Raw genomic sequence first — 19,141 nt, 5'->3', positions numbered from 1 at the left:
CTTTTACACTGTTGCTGGGAAGGCAAGAAAAGAGTATGGAGGTTCCTCAAAAAGTAGAAAACAGAGCTACCCTATGACCCAGCAATTGCACAGCAGATATTCACCCCAAAGATACAAATGTAGTGATCTGAAGGGGCACCTGCATCCCAACTTATAGCAGCAATGTCCACAACAGCCAAACTATGGAAAGAGTCACGATGTCCATTGACAGATGAATGGATAAAGAGGATGGATAGAGATATAGTTAGATAGATGGATAGATAGATAGATAGATAGATAACTAATCATTCACACATGATTAGTACTACTCAGCCATCAAAAAAAAAAGAAAGAAATTTTGCCAATTGCAATGATGTGGATGGAACTAAAGGCTATTATACTAAGTGAATAAAGTCAATGAGAGGAAGACAATTATCATAGGCTCTCACTCATAGGTGGAATTTTAAGAAACAAAACAGGATCATATGGGAAGGGAGGGAAAAAAGAAAACAAAAGGACACCAGAGAGGGAGACAAACCATAAGAGACTCTTAATCACAGGAAATAAACTGAGGTTTGCTGGAGGGGAGGGGAGTGGGGCTAGGTGGGGCTAGGTGACGGACATTAAGAAGGGCACGTGGTGTAATGAGCACTGGATAGTATACTAAAGGCCACTAAATTAGACACTTTAAACGACTGAATTATATCTCAATAAAGATGTTCTTTATTGAAACAAAAAAAAAACCGGAAAGTCTTAGAGTAGTCAAAGAAAACATATTCCCTTTAAGAACTAAGATTGTCAACTGACGTTTTTGTTTAATGCAAAGAAGTGGAGCAAGGCTTTATTTTAAGCTCTGGAGGAAACTGGTAGAACATAGAAAGAACATGGGGAGGGCATTTTTTTTTTCATTCACACACTTAGCATATGCAACTTTAATCAACCAAAAGAAAAAGTCCGAAATGTACAAGTGGAAAAAAAATGTTGACACGGGCTTAACTAGTATCAGCTACTTTTATGTACAGCTGTATAAGTTCAAAAAAGCTATCCTATATGTATATACAAAAGTTGTTTATACACAAGTCTGTACAGAGGGTCTATACATTTATTTCCTCAGAACCCTTAGGTGCCACCTTTTGGTGAAGACACCAACACTTCATTCACATATCTTACCAAAAAAAGCCTATTTCCAGGATTGATAGCAGCACTGCATCCTGGATTCAGACCATGTAGGCTCCATTCCTTCTGTCAGTGCAAACCACACCAGGTGCCTGGGCTTCCCTAAATAGTTTTGCACAGAGTGCTCCAAAGTGAAAGTCCGTAAACCAACCCGAGATGAAGAAGCAGAGTCCTAATCAGGGTGCCACCATAGGTCCAGGCATAGGTGAGCCTGCCTGCCCTGTTCATTGACGGTACTCCAATTCATCTACACTGTGGGTCGAGGAGGAGTCGTGTGGGCTGCAGGACTGGAGGCAGATGGGACACGGGCCTGCGCGCACCGTCCTGGGGCCTGTAGCCACTGGGATCTGACACAGCCTCGAGCCACCCACCTTTGGGCAAAAGTGCGGGGCAAGGCTTGGCAATATTCTGGATGGTGGCTTTCGGGATGCCCAGGGTCGCTCCGGGTGCACAGAGGTCAGGGCTAGACTAGGGTTTCCCATGGGCATGAGGTCCATACACGTGTAGCCTAGAGGGAAGGGGCACGCGGGCGACTTGCCAGGAAGGAAGCTGTGGACTCAGGCCCGCATTTTCCTCCTAGACCCCAAAAGAGTGGATTGCGAGGTGGAGGCAAATGACTTGTGGCCCGGTGCAGCTCTTTTGCGACTCCCCGAGCCCTGGGCAGCTGACGAGGGGCTCGTCCTGGCAGGGCTGCTCCTGGCTGTGCTCAGCACAGAGGCAGCGCCGGGAGGAGTAGGGCCTGGGACCCACGCGACCCTGCAGGTGGCCTCGCTGGCAGTGCTGCTGGGCTCTGGGCTGGGCCTCGGGGGCCTCTGAGCCGCTAAGTGCCTCGGGCTGGGACTCACACGAGGGGCTTTCGGGGCTCCAGACACAGGGTTGTGTTGAGTGCTGGCTCGGGCGGTGGTGATGGGGGTGCTCCCGCAAGGGTGGCCCCGGGTGTTCGGGCCCAAGCTGTCCCCAGAGCGGTGTGTGCCGCTCGGGGCCCCGCTGGTTTGTGGCGTCACGCTGAGAGCTGCAAAGGTGCGCTTCCGACCTGGGGCAGCCTGTCTCCTCCCCAAGCCTGCGGGGGCTGCGCCAACCCCCAAGCTCAAGGGGGCTGGGCTTGCACCGCCAGCTATTGGGCAGGGCTGCCGGCTGTTGGGCCCAGCATTGGTCATGGAGCTAGGGGCGGTGGCCGTGCCGGGGGGCACGACAGCTGGGGTGGCAGCAACGCCTGGCTGGGTGCCAGCATGGGTCCCCGAGGTGCAGGAGGTGGGCGAGGAACCCCCGAAAGCCACCTGTGTGGTGCTGCCCAAGGAGAGCCGGCCTAGAGCCGAGGTCAGGGCCAAGGCAGCGGTTGAGGCTGGAGCTGCCCGTTGTCCATAGGGGACAGCGCTGCGAAGGCTGGTGGCTCCCTGACACTGCCCGTCAGTGGCCCCGAATGTGGGCTGAGCTGGGGTTCCTGGGTTCCCACGGGGACGGTTCCCAGGTGGGCTGTGGCTCCAGAGCCCCAGCGTGTGCAGGCCAGTGGTGGCTGTGACTGAGCCCATGCTGTCTCTGGAGGGCATCGGAAGGGCCTGGGCAGATGGAAAGAAGCTCCCACTGGAGCCAGGGGGAGACCCCAAGAGCAGAGGCTGGCAAGGGGGAGTGCAGTCCATGGGGGTGACCTGGCCGTCAGAGGCTGGCTGGGGAGCCAAGCCTGCGGATGTGCCGCTTGAGGGGCTGGAAGGGACAGCACAAGTGACCGGCAGGCTCCTGGAAGGGGGGGCACGAGGCCCCACGGCGGGAGGGGAGCTCCGGGAGCTGAACACGGGACAGTCAACACACATGGGGCTAGGGCACTGCGTTCTGGAGGTGCTGGTAACAGCGGGGAAGGCACAGCTGGCATCCGTTAAACCGCTGACCCAGTTGGTTGGCAGAGAGCCCCCTCCCTCGCCTCCCATCCGAGGGCAGTGCCTGCCGCGCTTCACCCTGGAGGGGCGCAGGGACTCTGCAGCAGCTGCGGGAATGGAACAGCCAGGAGCTGGGCCGCTCCGTGCACACGCCAGGCCTGATGCAGAGCAGGGAGCAGGCCTGGAGGGGTCCGGGGCCTCGGCACACAGGTCAGCCCTGCCCGATCCCCATCTCGGGCAGGAAGCAGAGGCCAGCAAGGTGCATGGGGCTGGAGGTGAGGATCGTGCACAGGTGCCAGGGAGGGGCTGTGACAGGGAGGAGGTGGCGCCAGGGGAGCTGGGCTCCCCCCGAGACAGAGGCGGCACAGAGACAGCCCCTCCACCAGGCGACAGGACAGCCAGGGGACCCGGGGAGTCCAGCTCCGCCCGCTGTGCACTCAGGCCAGGGGCTGGAGCGACAGCTGGCAGTACAACGGCCCGAGCAGCAGGCCCGGGCAAGGCACTGGAAGGGCACCTGGAGCCGCACCTCGAGACGCCCTCCACCTCCCCTCGCAGAGCACGGTCGATGCGCTGGAGGGCGGCTTTCTTCTCCCCGTCTAGGTCCTCAGCGGTGACTCGAAAGCCGAGCTCAGGGGCTGGCGGCAGCCGCACAGGACCCTCTGGCCTGTGTGGCAGCAGAGGGATCTTGCGTCTTCGGGGCCTGGAGCAGTCAGACGTGGGTGAGCGGTCCTTGCAGGGTTCTTTCTGCCCCGTGGTGGCACCCACCTCCTGCTGGCGCTGGTTCTTCATCTGGCAGGGCACAGGAGGCGCAGCGGGACACGAGGGGCTGTCTTGGCTGACTTTCTCTGGGGGCCTCGGGGGCAGCCGGCCCTGTCTTCTGGCTGGACCCCTCCTCCTCTGCACGGACGGGAACTCCCTGGTGGAGCTGTAGGAGCTGCTGATGGCATTTCGAGTGCTGCACGAGCTCCTGCTGGACGTGTGGGACTTGTCGTCTGCTGCGTCGGCTGCTCTCTCTGCGGGGAGGCTTCTGTGCAGAGGCCCAGGCCTGGGCACGAAGGAACACAGGCTTCTGTCCACACCGAAGGGCCTGAATGCCGGCTGTGCTGCCCCGGCACCTTTAGGGCACCTTCTCCGAGCATCTGGGGGCTCTGTGAGGGCAGGGTCCTCCTCCTCCCGGGCGCTCCACGCCCTCTTCACTGCGGAGACGTCTTGGCCACAGCTGGGTGCTGCCACTGGCCCCGGGGTGACCAGCCGCAGCTGCGGCACGTAGGCAGGGAGTCTGCCCAGGGTGGACACGGAGGTGAGGGACGCCTGTGCTTGGGGGGCTGACAGCATCGTCCTGTGCAGGCCGCCGCGCCTGCAGATCTGGGTGATGAGCCCCAGAACAGAGCGCAGGGCCCACGGGATCACAGAGTACCTTGTGGCCGATGCTAGGAACCAGCGCCGATCCCAGGTCGCGGCACACTTGTAGGATGGCCTGGGAGTTGACCCCGGCGTTTGGACCGCTGGGCCACCCCTGCGGGCCAAGGCTGGTCGGGGGGCGCAGTGAGCGGGCTGCAGGCGGCCGAGGCCTGCTGCCGGGGGCCCACCCCGCGGGGCCCGGGCCGTGCCTGAGGGGCGCAGCCTGCCCAGGTAGGTGCCCTTCGAGCACTTGGCTCCGGGCGGAGGCCGTGCATACAGAGCTGGGCTCCCAGCGCTCTCCTTCGGTTGCCAACGTGGCGGCGAAGGCCCAGAGCAGTGTTTGGCCCGTTGCCAGGACACGGCTTTGGAACCCAGGGCGCCTCAGGGTGCGCGCGCGCGGGCACGAGGCCCGCGAGGCCCGGGGGCGCGCAGGGATTGTGCAGGCGGGCGCCTGAGCCCTGGCACCGCGATGGCAGGGATCCGGCCAAGGTGTGGCCACCCCGCGACCACCAGCCTCAGCTTTTCCCAGATCTCCTGCGGTGATGCTTGAGCTGAGGCACAGGAATCGCCTGGCACTCAGGGGTCCTTGTCCCTCGGCAGGGCCCCAGGGCCCTCAGGGAGGGTCCCTGGCATGATCCCCGCTCAATACAAACTGACTTTTCAATACAAACTGTGAAAGCCAGAAAACGATGCAGTCCCAGAAGATGTATCAGGATCCCGAGCTCTTTCTTAGCAGAAGGAACAGGGAACACTAGATCTCCTCCATCTTCCTACAGGTGGAAGTACCTTTATGATGGTTTTTTACCATAGAAAGTTTTCATATTTTCCATAACATAATCTAATTTTTCCCCTATGGTAAAAGTGAGAGTCTCTCCACCTAAAGATTTAGGACATATAGCCTTATATTTTTAAAATGTTCATCGTTTTACATCTTCGTTTCTATGCAGTATTTCATACAGTCGAACGGCATTTACTATAGAGCAGAGGTTGACAAAATTTAGTTTAGGAAAAGGGCCGAATAGTAAACAACTTAGGTTTTCTAGGCCATATGGCCTCTATCACAAGTCAACTCGCTGCTGTAGAGTGACAGCAGCCATAGACAATAATAAATAAGTCAATATTGCTATGTTTCAATGAAACTTTACTTATATACACTAGAATTAGAATGTCACAAAATGTTCATGTATTTTGAGATACTATATTAACCATATTTTTTATCTTCTCCTCGTTAGGATGTGTTGACCTCCTGGGAGGGTGGTGGTTAATTCCTATTGCGATAAACAACTTGCCTGACAGCACTCCTCTCACAGGTAAACCAGCCCCATCCCATACCCCCAACCACCTCCTTTATCTAATAATCACAAACCGAGCCAATATTCCCCTGCCCTAAATCAATCCCGGGCCAGGGAACAGACAAAGACAATCCCTATGTCCCAAAGCCCTCCACAATTATTCAAGCCAGCCAATTCTAAACTGTTTGACCTGCTCTGCCTTTCCTTGCCCATGGAAATTCCAGGAAACGCTACAGTCTGTAGTGCATTTGCCATGACCCACTTGGTGTTACATGGAATCGTTGCCTCGCTGTATTATATATGTACCCAAAACTAATATTACACCGCATGTTAACTATACTGGAATTAAAATAAAAACACTCTTATCTTTAAAAAACAAACACAAACACTACGATCTTTACTCCTGCCTCTTGACACTGGTGCTTCGTGTCCCCGTGACCCTAGGTGATTCTGTAATTTATAAGAAAAGCATATTTAGTCGACTTAATGACAATGAAAATATATGTCTCACATTTGGTCATTGTCGATGGTTCCTGGCTCACGGCTTCCAAAACCCTTGGGATTTCCTGAGTGAGAAGAGCAATGGGAGCATCTTTTGTCATCCTATTGGTCTCCTGCCCTCAGTTTCTGAAATTGCTTTGGAGTCATAAAAGTGAAATGGGTGTCTCATGATTCATAATAGACCCTTTCCACCACAACTGGGTTTACATTCCTGATGTGACTTGTGGAAAGCACCTAAAGATGGTGGCTGGTTGCCAGGGGAACCAACGATGCATACAGGGGGGAAACTTTTAGTCCCACTCCCTGATCTTCAGGGATGGGCTAGGGGCTGGCCGTTGCATCAAGAACCAATGGCCAGTCCTTAATAGATAGAAAGCCTATATAATAAAGCCTCCCTAAAAACACAAAATGACAGAGTTTGAAGAGCTTCCAGGTTGGTGAACATGTGGAGATAATGGGGAGAGTGGCTTGTTTAGACAGCATGGAAGCTCCACACCTTTTTCCCACACCTGCCCTACATGTGTCTTCCGTTTAGCTGTTTCTGAATCCTACATTTTATAATAAATCAGTCATCGAATAAGTAAAATATTTGGGTTCTTCATAGAAGTTCTAATTAATTGAACCCAAGGGAAGGGCTTGTGGCTTGTGGCTCTGATCTATAGCCGGACAGTCAGTAACAACCTAAACTTGTGACCGGAGTTTAAGGAGTTGGCCTGGGAACCTCCAAGCAATAGCTGCCGGGTCATAACCATATAATAACCTGGGCTTGTGGCTAGGGTCTGAAGTGGGGAGGGGTGTCAATCTCGTAGGACTGAAGTGTGAAGCTGTGGGATCTAATGCTATGTCCCAGGACGTGTGACACAGTTGAGTTAAATTGTGGGACAGCTGGCTGATGTCCAAGAGTTGCTTATCATTGGTACGGGGAAGCCCCTCAGTGGAATTGGGACCCGGAGACTTCTACCCTGCCTCCCATCTCTAGGGGAACTTCAAGCAACACTAACCTTTTCTTTCAAAGACACTGACCCGTCATCACGCAGTCACTTTTATACACTAAAACACAAACACAGCTCTCTGAATTTTTTCCAGCCGTTTCCAAATGTGAAAAACATCCTATGGTCACAGACGGTAGAAAACCAGGCAGTTGGCTGATGTGGCCTGTGAGTAGCAGTTTACCAATCCATGGTCTACAGCCCTTCTGCCTCGCTCTCCCACTAACTAGCTGTGTGTTCCCCAGCGAGTGGGTGAATCCGTGTGTCTCCATTCAACATGTGTAAAACGAGGTTAATAATAGAATCTACTTCCTACAGTTCCTATGGGAGTATTAAATTAGTTAATACATTTAAAGCACCTAGAATCATGCATAGTACATAGTGCATAGCCTCGGTGATTTCTGACACTAACCGGCTAGAGTTGGGCCAAACTTCCCAGATTAAGGGCACAGCCCTCCAGAAGATTGCCCTCACTTCAGTCACCAGCCGCATGCCCAGGAATCCGCAGGTCACCCTCACCTCTGGCTCGTGGGCTAAAGATTCAGCGCTTCCCAGTTCCCCCTCTGATACTTTGATAATTCACGACCGTGACTCACAGAACTCACGAAAGCACTGTGCTTGTGATTACAGTTTTATTACAGCATTAGGATATGATTGAGAACTAGCCAAAGGGTGAGACTCATAGTGTAAGATCTGAAAGGGCTACAAAAGTGAAACTTGTTTTCCTCTCTGTGTTGTCAGGATGTCATAGCCTCCAAGCACATCAATGGGGCCTACCGGGGACAGTAAACACTAGGGAAATGCCAAGAATCTAGAGGCCACCTTTTAGAAACCAAGGACAAAAATCTGTATTTTGCCGGCCACGTTCTTTATTCCAAGCAAACGCTCTGTAGGTATTTCTGTTCATGGTAACTTTTAAGCCCTATGGAAACTGGCACAGCATGGAAGGTGATCATCCAAAGAGAACTTTTTCCCCAAGTAACCAGTTTCCCCAGAACTGTGGATACCTATCAGGGCACTGATTAATGTTGCACTAGATCAATGTGAAGCAACAGCATTTTCAGAACATCCACCTGCCCTGCGGAGGAAAACTATGTCTGGGTTTTTCCAAGTTGTTCTTTTTACTATTACTCAAAGGAGTTAGCTATTGGTCTTTATGTTTGTGTCATCAAAAATAATTGGCGTGTGTTCCTAGAAAATATGCCGCTGTTAGCTTTGACTTGCAGGCACTTTACGGAAAGCTCTGAGACGTGTTTCCCCTCTTGTCACAACGGTCTACTCTCAGGTCCATTCAGGGAGGCAGAAAAGCCGACTGCAAACATTGGAAAGGCTTGGGGCTCCAACTCCAATGCCTGAGTTAAGTCCTCCAAGCATTAGCGAAACGTGCTCGGGCCTGGGAGAGAGAATTGTCGCCGCGTCCTGGGTCTTGCGCCATCGCTAGGCTCGTGCGCCCGTTGGTCCTCCGACTGGGCCTTTTTGCAGGAAGGGTTTGGAGACGCAGGGGCTGGGGTCGGTGCGCGCCAGGCGCTGCAATGGGACGCGAGGCGCCCCGCCGCCCCCGGGCCCGGCCCCTCGGCCTCTCGGGCCCTCGCTGCGCATGTGCGGCGCCGCAGCGCAGGCTTTCCTTCTGGGAGACGGATTTCGCGGGCGAAGGGACCCGGCGCCCTCTTCTGCGCACGTGTGCCCTCCAAGGCCTGGCTGCAGCGCCCCGGGGGCGGGGGCCGAGTCCGGGGCCCGAAGCCCTCCACGTGGTTGATGTCGGGCGGGCTTGAGAGGTGGGGGAAGAACAATAGGGGTCAGCAGGCCTTTGGGGGTAGGCGTGGATCGGGGCGTGTCGAAAGCTGCAGTGACCCTCCTCGACCTGGGTCCGTGAGCCCGGGGCGGCCGGGGTCCCCGCACTGCCTTCTGGCTGGTGCCCTGGCGCCGCGCTGCAGGTGTGGTGCCTGGAGCGCATCCAGCGGTGCCGGGCGCGCAAGGCCTGGACACCAAGGCGAGGAGCGCCCTCCGGGCTGTGGAAAGAGAACCAAGCTTTCCTGAAGGTCGGAAACGTTCCAGGGGGAGCGCTGCCTGCTTTTCCAATGGCATCTAACCTTTCACCCTTACAGCAGCGCTCCAAGTCCGCCTTTTAGGTCATGGGCTGCAACCCCGTAGTGAGTATGGGCGGTGAAATCTGTTTAGTGAGCTGCACTAATAGTTTTATTTGCCAGTATTTTTAGGTCGGACGTAATTTTCATAGAATGATTTGCACATAATTTACAGAGAACAAAAATGCAAAAATTGCCGATGGACCTGTGTAACAACCGCCCCCCCCCCCCGTGAAAATACAGATCAGTGTACTTCCCCAGAAAGTGCTGCCCCTTTTTAGTCAACCCCCACCCCCTGACCACGGCTTAAAGATCAATCAGTTTTACAATTTTATCTCTGCGGGTTAATTTCGCGTTTGTAGTACATCATGGAAGTGGCATCCTGCAGTATGTACTCTTGTATGGGGGCATTATTTAAAAATAGGTAAGATACTGTAGAATACCATATATATTCCCTTGTGACAAGGAGTGTTTTATGAAATTTGGTAAATTTCATAAATTATATGTAGTACATATAACTGTATTTTTTTTAAAGGACTGTTTACTGAGCATCCGTGAACCGCACACTCTTTCTAGTGCTGGGGACACAGTACTGAATCAAGCAGACAAAAAAAACGCTGCCTTCATGAAATTTAGTTGAAGTAGAGGTAGTCAGCTAACAATAAGCATTATCATACTGCATATTAAATAGTAAATTATAATATAGAAAGTAGATCAGGTAAAGGGAGATGGGGGGATTAAGTTTAAATTAGGTAGACAGCAGAGGCCTCCTTGGTGATTTTGAAGCAAAGACTTGAAGAGATGAAGACTAAGGGTGCCTGGTCTCTAGCTTACTTTAAGAATACTATATATAATACCGCGACATACAAAATATGTGTTAATTGTTATTGATAAGGCTTCCAGTCAACAGTAGGCAATCAGTTACATATTGCAGGATCCAAAGTAATATGCGGATTTCAAACTGCATGGGTGGGGCGTAGGTGTCTCTATACCCCATGCGGTTCAGAGGTTAACTGTGTGATGGTGGGGGCATTAATACAGACCTGCAGATGAAAAAGATCATAAGGATAGTAGGAACAATTATATACCAATAAATTAGATGACCTAGAAAATGGACAAATTCTTAGAAGCACACAAACTACTGAAACCGATTCAAGAAGAAATAGAACAGCCCTATATCAGACCTATAATGAATGGACTGAATCGGTAAGCAAAAACCTCTCCACAAAGAAAAGCTCAGAACCAGATGGCTTAACTGGAAAATTCTATAAAACACTTAAAGAACTAATGGAAATTATTCTCAAATCTCCCAGCAGTGTCTGACTTTTTGATGCTATCTATCCTGGTGGGTATGAAGTGATACTAAAGCCAGACAGAGACATCGCAAGAAAATTACAAGCCCATATTTCTTAGGAGTATATATGAGAAAATCTTCAGCAAAATGTTATCAAACCAAAACTAGCATATTAAATGGATTATTATTTTTTATTATTATTACTAGTATGAACAAGTGGGATTTATCCTAGAAATAAAAGAGTGGTTCATTATTTAAAAAAATCCATCAGCATACATTAATAGAATGAAGGAGGGGAAGCAATCCTGATCATCTCATCATCTCAATTAATGCAGAAAAAGTCTTTAACAAAGTTCAATACCCTTTTATGATGAAAATACAACAAACTAGAAGAAGGAAAATTCCTAAACATGATCAAGAAAACTTATGAATAACTCACAGATAACATATTCAGTGGTAAGAGCTAAAAGTTTTCCCTCTGCGATCCAGCACAGAACAAAGATGCCTTCTTTGAGCACTTTATTCAACATTGTGTTAAATGACAGCCAGAGCAATTAGCCAAGAAAAAGAAATGAAGGGCATCCAAATTAGAAAGAGAGATATAAAACTGTATCTATTCATAGGTAACATAATCTCAGTAAAATTAAAAAAAAAAAAAAAATCCCCGTCCTGCCTCAAACACAAACCAGTATAGCTAATAAAGAAATTCAGTAAAGCTGCAGGACACAAGATCAGCATACAAAGTAAGTGGTATTTCCTTTTATTTTTTATTTTTTTAAAGATTTTATTTATTTATTCATTATATATATATATATATAGAGAGAGAGAGACAGAGAAAGAGAGAGAGAGAGAGAGAGGCAGAGACACAGGCAGAGGAGGAAGCAGGCTCCACGCAGGGTGCGCGACGTGGGACTCGAATCTGGGTCTCCAGGATCGCACCCTGGGCTAAAGCCCGGCACCAAACCGCTGAGCCACCCAGGGATCCCCGGAAGTGGTATTTCCATACAACATCAATGAACAATTCAAAAAAGACATTAAGCAAACAACTTGATAATAGTTTCCAAAGGAATAAAATACCAAGGAATAACTTAAACCAAGCACGTACACTTCTACACTGAAAATTACGAAAACACTGCTGAGAAAAGTTAAAGGCCTAAGCAAAAGGAAAGGTAGCATGTGATCGTTGATTGGGAAACTTGATATTTTTAAGATGCGGTATTGCCCAAAGGCATCTACAGCTTCAATGAAATCCCTATCAAAACTCAGTAGCTCCTTTTGCAGAAATGGAAAAGATGATCCTTAAATGCATATGGAACTGCAAGAGACCTGGAAGCGCCGAAACAATCTTGAAAAGAACAAAGTTGGAGGGCTTACACTTCCTGATTTCGAAAATTACTACAAAATTATGGTATAATGATGTGGTGCTACCATATGGGTAGACATATAGATCGAGAGAATAAATGGAGACTCTAGAAATCAACCCATATACCTATGTTCAAGTGGTTTTTGACATGAGTGGCAAGAGCATTCAACAAGGAAAGGACTGTTCTTTCAACAAGTGGTCCTGGGAACATTTGCTAGGCACATGACAAAGAATGAACCTGGATCCTTACACCGTATGTAAATAGCTAACAAACACATGAAGAATGCTTGATGTTATTAGTCAGCAGGAAAAGGCAGATCAAAACCACAGTGAGATACCACTTCACAGCCACTACATGGCTAACATCAAAAAGTCAGATAACAACAAATGGTAGTGATGATGCCCTGAAACTAGAACCATTAAACACTGCTGGTGGGAATGTAAAATGCTGTAGCACTTTGGAAAAAACCTTGGCAGCTCCTCAAATGGTTACACCTAGGCCTACTTTGGACCCAGCAATTCCACGGCCAGGAATCTACCCAAAAGAATTGAAAGTGGTGTGTGCACCAACATGTATACACTGTTGACACAATCAGAGACATCAAAAGGTAGAAACAGGCGCCAGGGTGATGCAGTCAGTTGAGCATCCAACTCTCGCTTTCAGCTTAGGTACAGTGGTCTCCGGGTCATGAGATCAAGCCCAGCCTTGGGCTCAGCACAGGGTGTGGAGTCTGCTGGAATTTCTCTCTCCCTCTCTCTCTTCCCCTTCCCCTTGTGCTCTCTCTCTCTAATAAATAATTCTTTTTTAAGTACAAACAAGCCAAATGTCCATCAACTGGTGAGTGAATCAAGAAAACATGGTATACAAAAACCATAAGATACCTAGGAATAAACCTAACCAAAGGGGCAAAGGATCTGTACTCTTGAAAACTATAGAACACTCATGAAAGAAACTGAAGAAAGCACGAAGAAATGGAAAAACAACACTCCGTGCTCGTGGATTGGAAGAACAAATATTGTTAAAATGCCTATGATATCTAGAGCAATCTAAAAATTCAATGCAATCCCTATCAAAATACTATCAACTTATTTCGGCGTTGAAACAAAGAATCCTAAAATTTGTATGGAACCAGAAAAAGACCCCAAATAGCCAACGGAATGGAATGTTGAAAAGAAAACCAAAAGGGTGGCATCACGATTCCAGACCTGAAGCTCTATTCCAAAGCTGGAATCATCAAGAGAGTATGGTGGCACAGAAACAGATACGTAGATCAATGGAACAGAATAGAGTACCCATAAATGGACCCTCAACTCTGTGGTGAACTAATCTTCAACCAAGCAGGAAAGAATATCCGATGGAAAAAAGTCTCTTCAACAAATGGTGTTGGGAAAATTGGACAGCCACATGCTGAAGAATGAAACTGGATCATTTTCTTACACCATGCACAGAAATAGACTCAGAATGGAAGAAAGACCTAAATGTGAGACAGGAGTCCATCAAAATCCTAGAGGAGAACACAGGCGGCAACCTTTGTGACCTTGGCTGCAGCAACTCCTCACTAGACCCATCTCCAAAGGTAAGGAAAACACAGGCAAAAATGAACTATTGGGACTTGATCAAGGTTAAAAGCTTTTGCACAGCAAAGGAAAGAGTCAACGAAATCGAAAGAAAACTGACAGCATGGGAGAAGATATTTGCAAATGACATATCAGGTAAAGGGCTAATATCCAAAATCCATAAAGAACTTATTAAATTCAACACCCAAAGAACAAAGAATCCAATCAGGAAATGGGCAGCAGACATGAACTGACATTTCTCCAGAGAGGACATACAAATGGCCAACGGACACATGAAAATATGCTCAATAGCATTGGCATCAGGGAAATACAAATAAAAACCACTATGAGATACCACCTCTCGCCAGTGAGAATGGCTAAAATTAACAAGTCGGAAAGAACAGACATTGGCAAGGATGCAGAGAAAGGGGAACCCTTTTACACTGTTGCTGGGAAGGCAAGAAAAGAGTATGGAGGTTCCTCAAAAAGTAGAAAACAGAGCTACCCTATGACCCAGCAATTGCACAGCAGATATTCACCCCAAAGATACAAATGTAGTGATCTGAAGGGGCACCTGCATCCCAACTTATAGCAGCAATGTCCACAACAGCCAAACTATGGAAAGAGTCACGATGTCCATTGACAGATGAATGGATAAAGAGGATGGATAGAGATATAGTTAGATAGATGGATAGATAGATAGATAGATAGATAACTAATCATTCACACATGATTAGTACTACTCAGCCATCAAAAAAAAAAGAAAGAAATTTTGCCAATTGCAATGATGTGGATGGAACTAAAGGCTATTATACTAAGTGAATAAAGTCAATGAGAGGAAGACAATTATCATAGGCTCTCACTCAGAGGTGGAATTTTAAGAAACAAAACAGGATCATATGGGAAGGGAGGGAAAAAAGAAAACAAAAGGACACCAGAGAGGGAGACAAACCATAAGAGACTCTTAATCACAGGAAATAAACTGAGGTTTGCTGGAGGGGAGGGGAGTGGGGCTAGGTGGGGCTAGGTGACGGACATTAAGAAGGGCACGTGGTGTAATGAGCACTGGATAGTATACTAAAGGCCACTAAATTAGACACTTTAAACGACTGAATTATATCTCAATAAAGATGTTCTTTATTGAAACAAAAAAAAAACCGGAAAGTCTTAGAGTAGTCAAAGAAAACATATTCCCTTTAAGAACTAAGATTGTCAACTGACGTTTTTGTTTAATGCAAAGAAGTGGAGCAAGGCTTTATTTTAAGCTCTGGAGGAAACTGGTAGAACATAGAAAGAACATGGGGAGGGCATTTTTTTTTTCATTCACACACTTAGCATATGCAACTTTAATCAACCAAAAGAAAAAGTCCGAAATGTACAAGTGGAAAAAAAATGTTGACACGGGCTTAACTAGTATCAGCTACTTTTATGTACAGCTGTATAAGTTCAAAAAAGCTATCCTATATGTATATACAAAAGTTGTTTATACACAAGTCTGTACAGAGGGTCTATACATTTATTTCCTCAGAACCCTTAGGTGCCACCTTTTGGTGAAGACACCAACACTTCATTCACATATCTTACCAAAAAAAGCCTATTTCCAGGATTGATAGCAGCACTGCATCCTGGATTCAGACCATGTAGGCTCCATTCCTTCTGTCAGTGCAAACCACACCAGGTGCCTGGGCTTCCCTAAATAGTTTTGCACAGAGTGCTCCAAAGTGAAAGTCCGTAAACCAACCCGAGATGAAGAAGCAGAGTCCTAATCAGGGTGCCACCATAGGTCCAGGCATAGGTGAGCCTGCCTGCCCTGTTCATTGACGGTACTCCAATTCATCTACACTGTGGGTCGAGGAGGAGTCGTGTGGGCTGCAGGACTGGAGGCAGATGGGACACGGGCCTGCGCGCACCGTCCTGGGGCCTGTAGCCACTGGGATCTGACACAGCCTCGAGCCACCCACCTTTGGGCAAAAGTGCGGGGCAAGGCTTGGCAATATTCTGGATGGTGGCTTTCGGGATGCCCAGGGTCGCTCCGGGTGCACAGAGGTCAGGGCTAGACTAGGGTTTCCCATGGGCATGAGGTCCATACACGTGTAGCCTAGAGGGAAGGGGCACGCGGGCGACTTGCCAGGAAGGAAGCTGTGGACTCAGGCCCGCATTTTCCTCCTAGACCCCAAAAGAGTGGATTGCGAGGTGGAGGCAAATGACTTGTGGCCCGGTGCAGCTCTTTTGCGACTCCCCGAGCCCTGGGCAGCTGACGAGGGGCTCGTCCTGGCAGGGCTGCTCCTGGCTGTGCTCAGCACAGAGGCAGCGCCGGGAGGAGTAGGGCCTGGGACCCACGCGACCCTGCAGGTGGCCTCGCTGGCAGTGCTGCTGGGCTCTGGGCTGGGCCTCGGGGGCCTCTGAGCCGCTAAGTGCCTCGGGCTGGGACTCACACGAGGGGCTTTCGGGGCTCCAGACACAGGGTTGTGTTGAGTGCTGGCTCGGGCGGTGGTGATGGGGGTGCTCCCGCAAGGGTGGCCCCGGGTGTTCGGGCCCAAGCTGTCCCCAGAGCGGTGTGTGCCGCTCGGGGCCCCGCTGGTTTGTGGCGTCACGCTGAGAGCTGCAAAGGTGCGCTTCCGACCTGGGGCAGCCTGTCTCCTCCCCAAGCCTGCGGGGGCTGCGCCAACCCCCAAGCTCAAGGGGGCTGGGCTTGCACCGCCAGCTATTGGGCAGGGCTGCCGGCTGTTGGGCCCAGCATTGGTCATGGAGCTAGGGGCGGTGGCCGTGCCGGGGGGCACGACAGCTGGGGTGGCAGCAACGCCTGGCTGGGTGCCAGCATGGGTCCCCGAGGTGCAGGAGGTGGGCGAGGAACCCCCGAAAGCCACCTGTGTGGTGCTGCCCAAGGAGAGCCGGCCTAGAGCCGAGGTCAGGGCCAAGGCAGCGGTTGAGGCTGGAGCTGCCCGTTGTCCATAGGGGACAGCGCTGCGAAGGCTGGTGGCTCCCTGACACTGCCCGTCAGTGGCCCCGAATGTGGGCTGAGCTGGGGTTCCTGGGTTCCCACGGGGACGGTTCCCAGGTGGGCTGTGGCTCCAGAGCCCCAGCGTGTGCAGGCCAGTGGTGGCTGTGACTGAGCCCATGCTGTCTCTGGAGGGCATCGGAAGGGCCTGGGCAGATGGAAAGAAGCTCCCACTGGAGCCAGGGGGAGACCCCAAGAGCAGAGGCTGGCAAGGGGGAGTGCAGTCCATGGGGGTGACCTGGCCGTCAGAGGCTGGCTGGGGAGCCAAGCCTGCGGATGTGCCGCTTGAGGGGCTGGAAGGGACAGCACAAGTGACCGGCAGGCTCCTGGAAGGGGGGGCACGAGGCCCCACGGCGGGAGGGGAGCTCCGGGAGCTGAACACGGGACAGTCAACACACATGGGGCTAGGGCACTGCGTTCTGGAGGTGCTGGTAACAGCGGGGAAGGCACAGCTGGCATCCGTTAAACCGCTGACCCAGTTGGTTGGCAGAGAGCCCCCTCCCTCGCCTCCCATCCGAGGGCAGTGCCTGCCGCGCTTCACCCTGGAGGGGCGCAGGGACTCTGCAGCAGCTGCGGGAATGGAACAGCCAGGAGCTGGGCTGCTCCGTGCACACGCCAGGCCTGATGCAGAGCAGGGAGCAGGCCTGGAGGGGTCCGGGGCCTCGGCACACAGGTCAGCTCTGCCCGATCCCCATCTCGGGCAGGAAGCAGAGGCCAGCAAGGTGGATGGGGCTGGAGGTGAGGATCGTGCACAGGTGCCAGGGAGGGGCTGTGACAGGGAGGAGGTGGCGCCAGGGGAGCTGGGCTCCCCCCGAGACAGAGGCGGCACAGAGACAGCCCCTCCACCAGGCGACAGGACAGCCAGGGGACCCGGGGAGTCCAGCTCCGCCCGCTGTGCACTCAGGCCAGGGGCTGGAGCGACAGCTGGCAGTACAACGGCCCGAGCAGCAGGCCCGGGCAAGGCACTGGAAGGGCACCTGGAGCCGCACCTCGAGACGCCCTCCACCTCCCCTCGCAGAGCACGGTCGATGCGCTGGAGGGCGGCTTTCTTCTCCCCGTCTAGGTCCTCAGCGGTGACTCGAAAGCCGAGCTCAGGGGCTGGCGGCAGCCGCACAGGACCCTCTGGCCTGTGTGGCAGCAGAGGGATCTTGCGTCTTCGGGGCCTGGAGCAGTCAGACGTGGGTGAGCGGTCCTTGCAGGGTTCTTTCTGCCCCGTGGTGGCACCCACCTCCTGCTGGCGCTGGTTCTTCATCTGGCAGGGCACAGGAGGCGCAGCGGGACACGAGGGGCTGTCTTGGCTGACTTTCTCTGGGGGCCTCGGGGGCAGCCGGCCCTGTCTTCTGGCTGGACCCCTCCTCCTCTGCACGGACGGGAACTCCCTGGTGGAGCTGTAGGAGCTGCTGATGGCATTTCGAGTGCTGCACGAGCTCCTGCTGGACGTGTGGGACTTGTCGTCTGCTGCGTCGGCTGCTCTCTCTGCGGGGAGGCTTCTGTGCAGAGGCCCAGGCCTGGGCACGAAGGAACACAGGCTTCTGTCCACACCGAAGGGCCTGAATGCCGGCTGTGCTGCCCCGGCACCTTTAGGGCACCTTCTCCGAGCATCTGGGGGCTCTGTGAGGGCAGGGTCCTCCTCCTCCCGGGCGCTCCACGCCCTCTTCACTGCGGAGACGTCTTGGCCACAGCTGGGTGCTGCCACTGGCCCCGGGGTGACCAGCCGCAGCTGCGGCACGTAGGCAGGGAGTCTGCCCAGGGTGGACACGGAGGTGAGGGACGCCTGTGCTTGGGGGGCTGACAGCATCGTCCTGTGCAGGCCGCCGCGCCTGCAGATCTGGGTGATGAGCCCCAGAACAGAGCGCAGGGCCCACGGGATCACAGAGTACCTTGTGGCCGATGCTAGGAACCAGCGCCGATCCCAGGTCGCGGCACACTTGTAGGATGGCCTGGGAGTTGACCCCGGCGTTTGGACCGCTGGGCCACCCCTGCGGGCCAAGGCTGGTCGGGGGGCGCAGTGAGCGGGCTGCAGGCGGCCGAGGCCTGCTGCCGGGGGCCCACCCCGCGGGGCCCGGGCCGTGCCTGAGGGGCGCAGCCTGCCCAGGTAGGTGCCCTTCGAGCACTTGGCTCCGGGCGGAGGCCGTGCATACAGAGCTGGGCTCCCAGCGCTCTCCTTCGGTTGCCAACGTGGCGGCGAAGGCCCAGAGCAGTGTTTGGCCCGTTGCCAGGACACGGCTTTGGAACCCAGGGCGCCTCAGGGTGCGCGCGCGCGGGCACGAGGCCCGCGAGGCCCGGGGGCGCGCAGGGATTGTGCAGGCGGGCGCCTGAGCCCTGGCACCGCGATGGCAGGGATCCGGCCAAGGTGTGGCCACCCCGCGACCACCAGCCTCAGCTTTTCCCAGATCTCCTGCGGTGATGCTTGAGCTGAGGCACAGGAATCGCCTGGCACTCAGGGGTCCTTGTCCCTCGGCAGGGCCCCAGGGCCCTCAGGGAGGGTCCCTGGCATGATCCCCGCTCAATACAAACTGACTTTTCAATACAAACTGTGAAAGCCAGAAAACGATGCAGTCCCAGAAGATGTATCAGGATCCCGAGCTCTTTCTTAGCAGAAGGAACAGGGAACACTAGATCTCCTCCATCTTCCT

At 52.3% G+C, this 19,141-nt stretch overlaps 1 protein-coding gene across 14 annotated transcripts in view; it reads left to right on the top strand.

Moving 5' to 3' along the window:
* The window catches only part of LOC144312796 (zinc finger protein 12-like), a 163,765-nt gene that overhangs the window by 114,119 nt on the left and 30,505 nt on the right, over window positions 1-19,141 (top strand). The gene's annotated exons all lie outside the window — the stretch shown is intronic.

The sequence above is a fragment of the Canis aureus genome, chromosome 4 (assembly GCF_053574225.1).
Source record: "Canis aureus isolate CA01 chromosome 4, VMU_Caureus_v.1.0, whole genome shotgun sequence".
In the NCBI taxonomy this organism is placed as follows: Eukaryota; Metazoa; Chordata; class Mammalia; order Carnivora; family Canidae; genus Canis; species Canis aureus.
The sequence above is the reverse complement of the archived record's forward strand: the minus strand, read 5'-3'. Positions and strand labels throughout refer to the sequence as shown.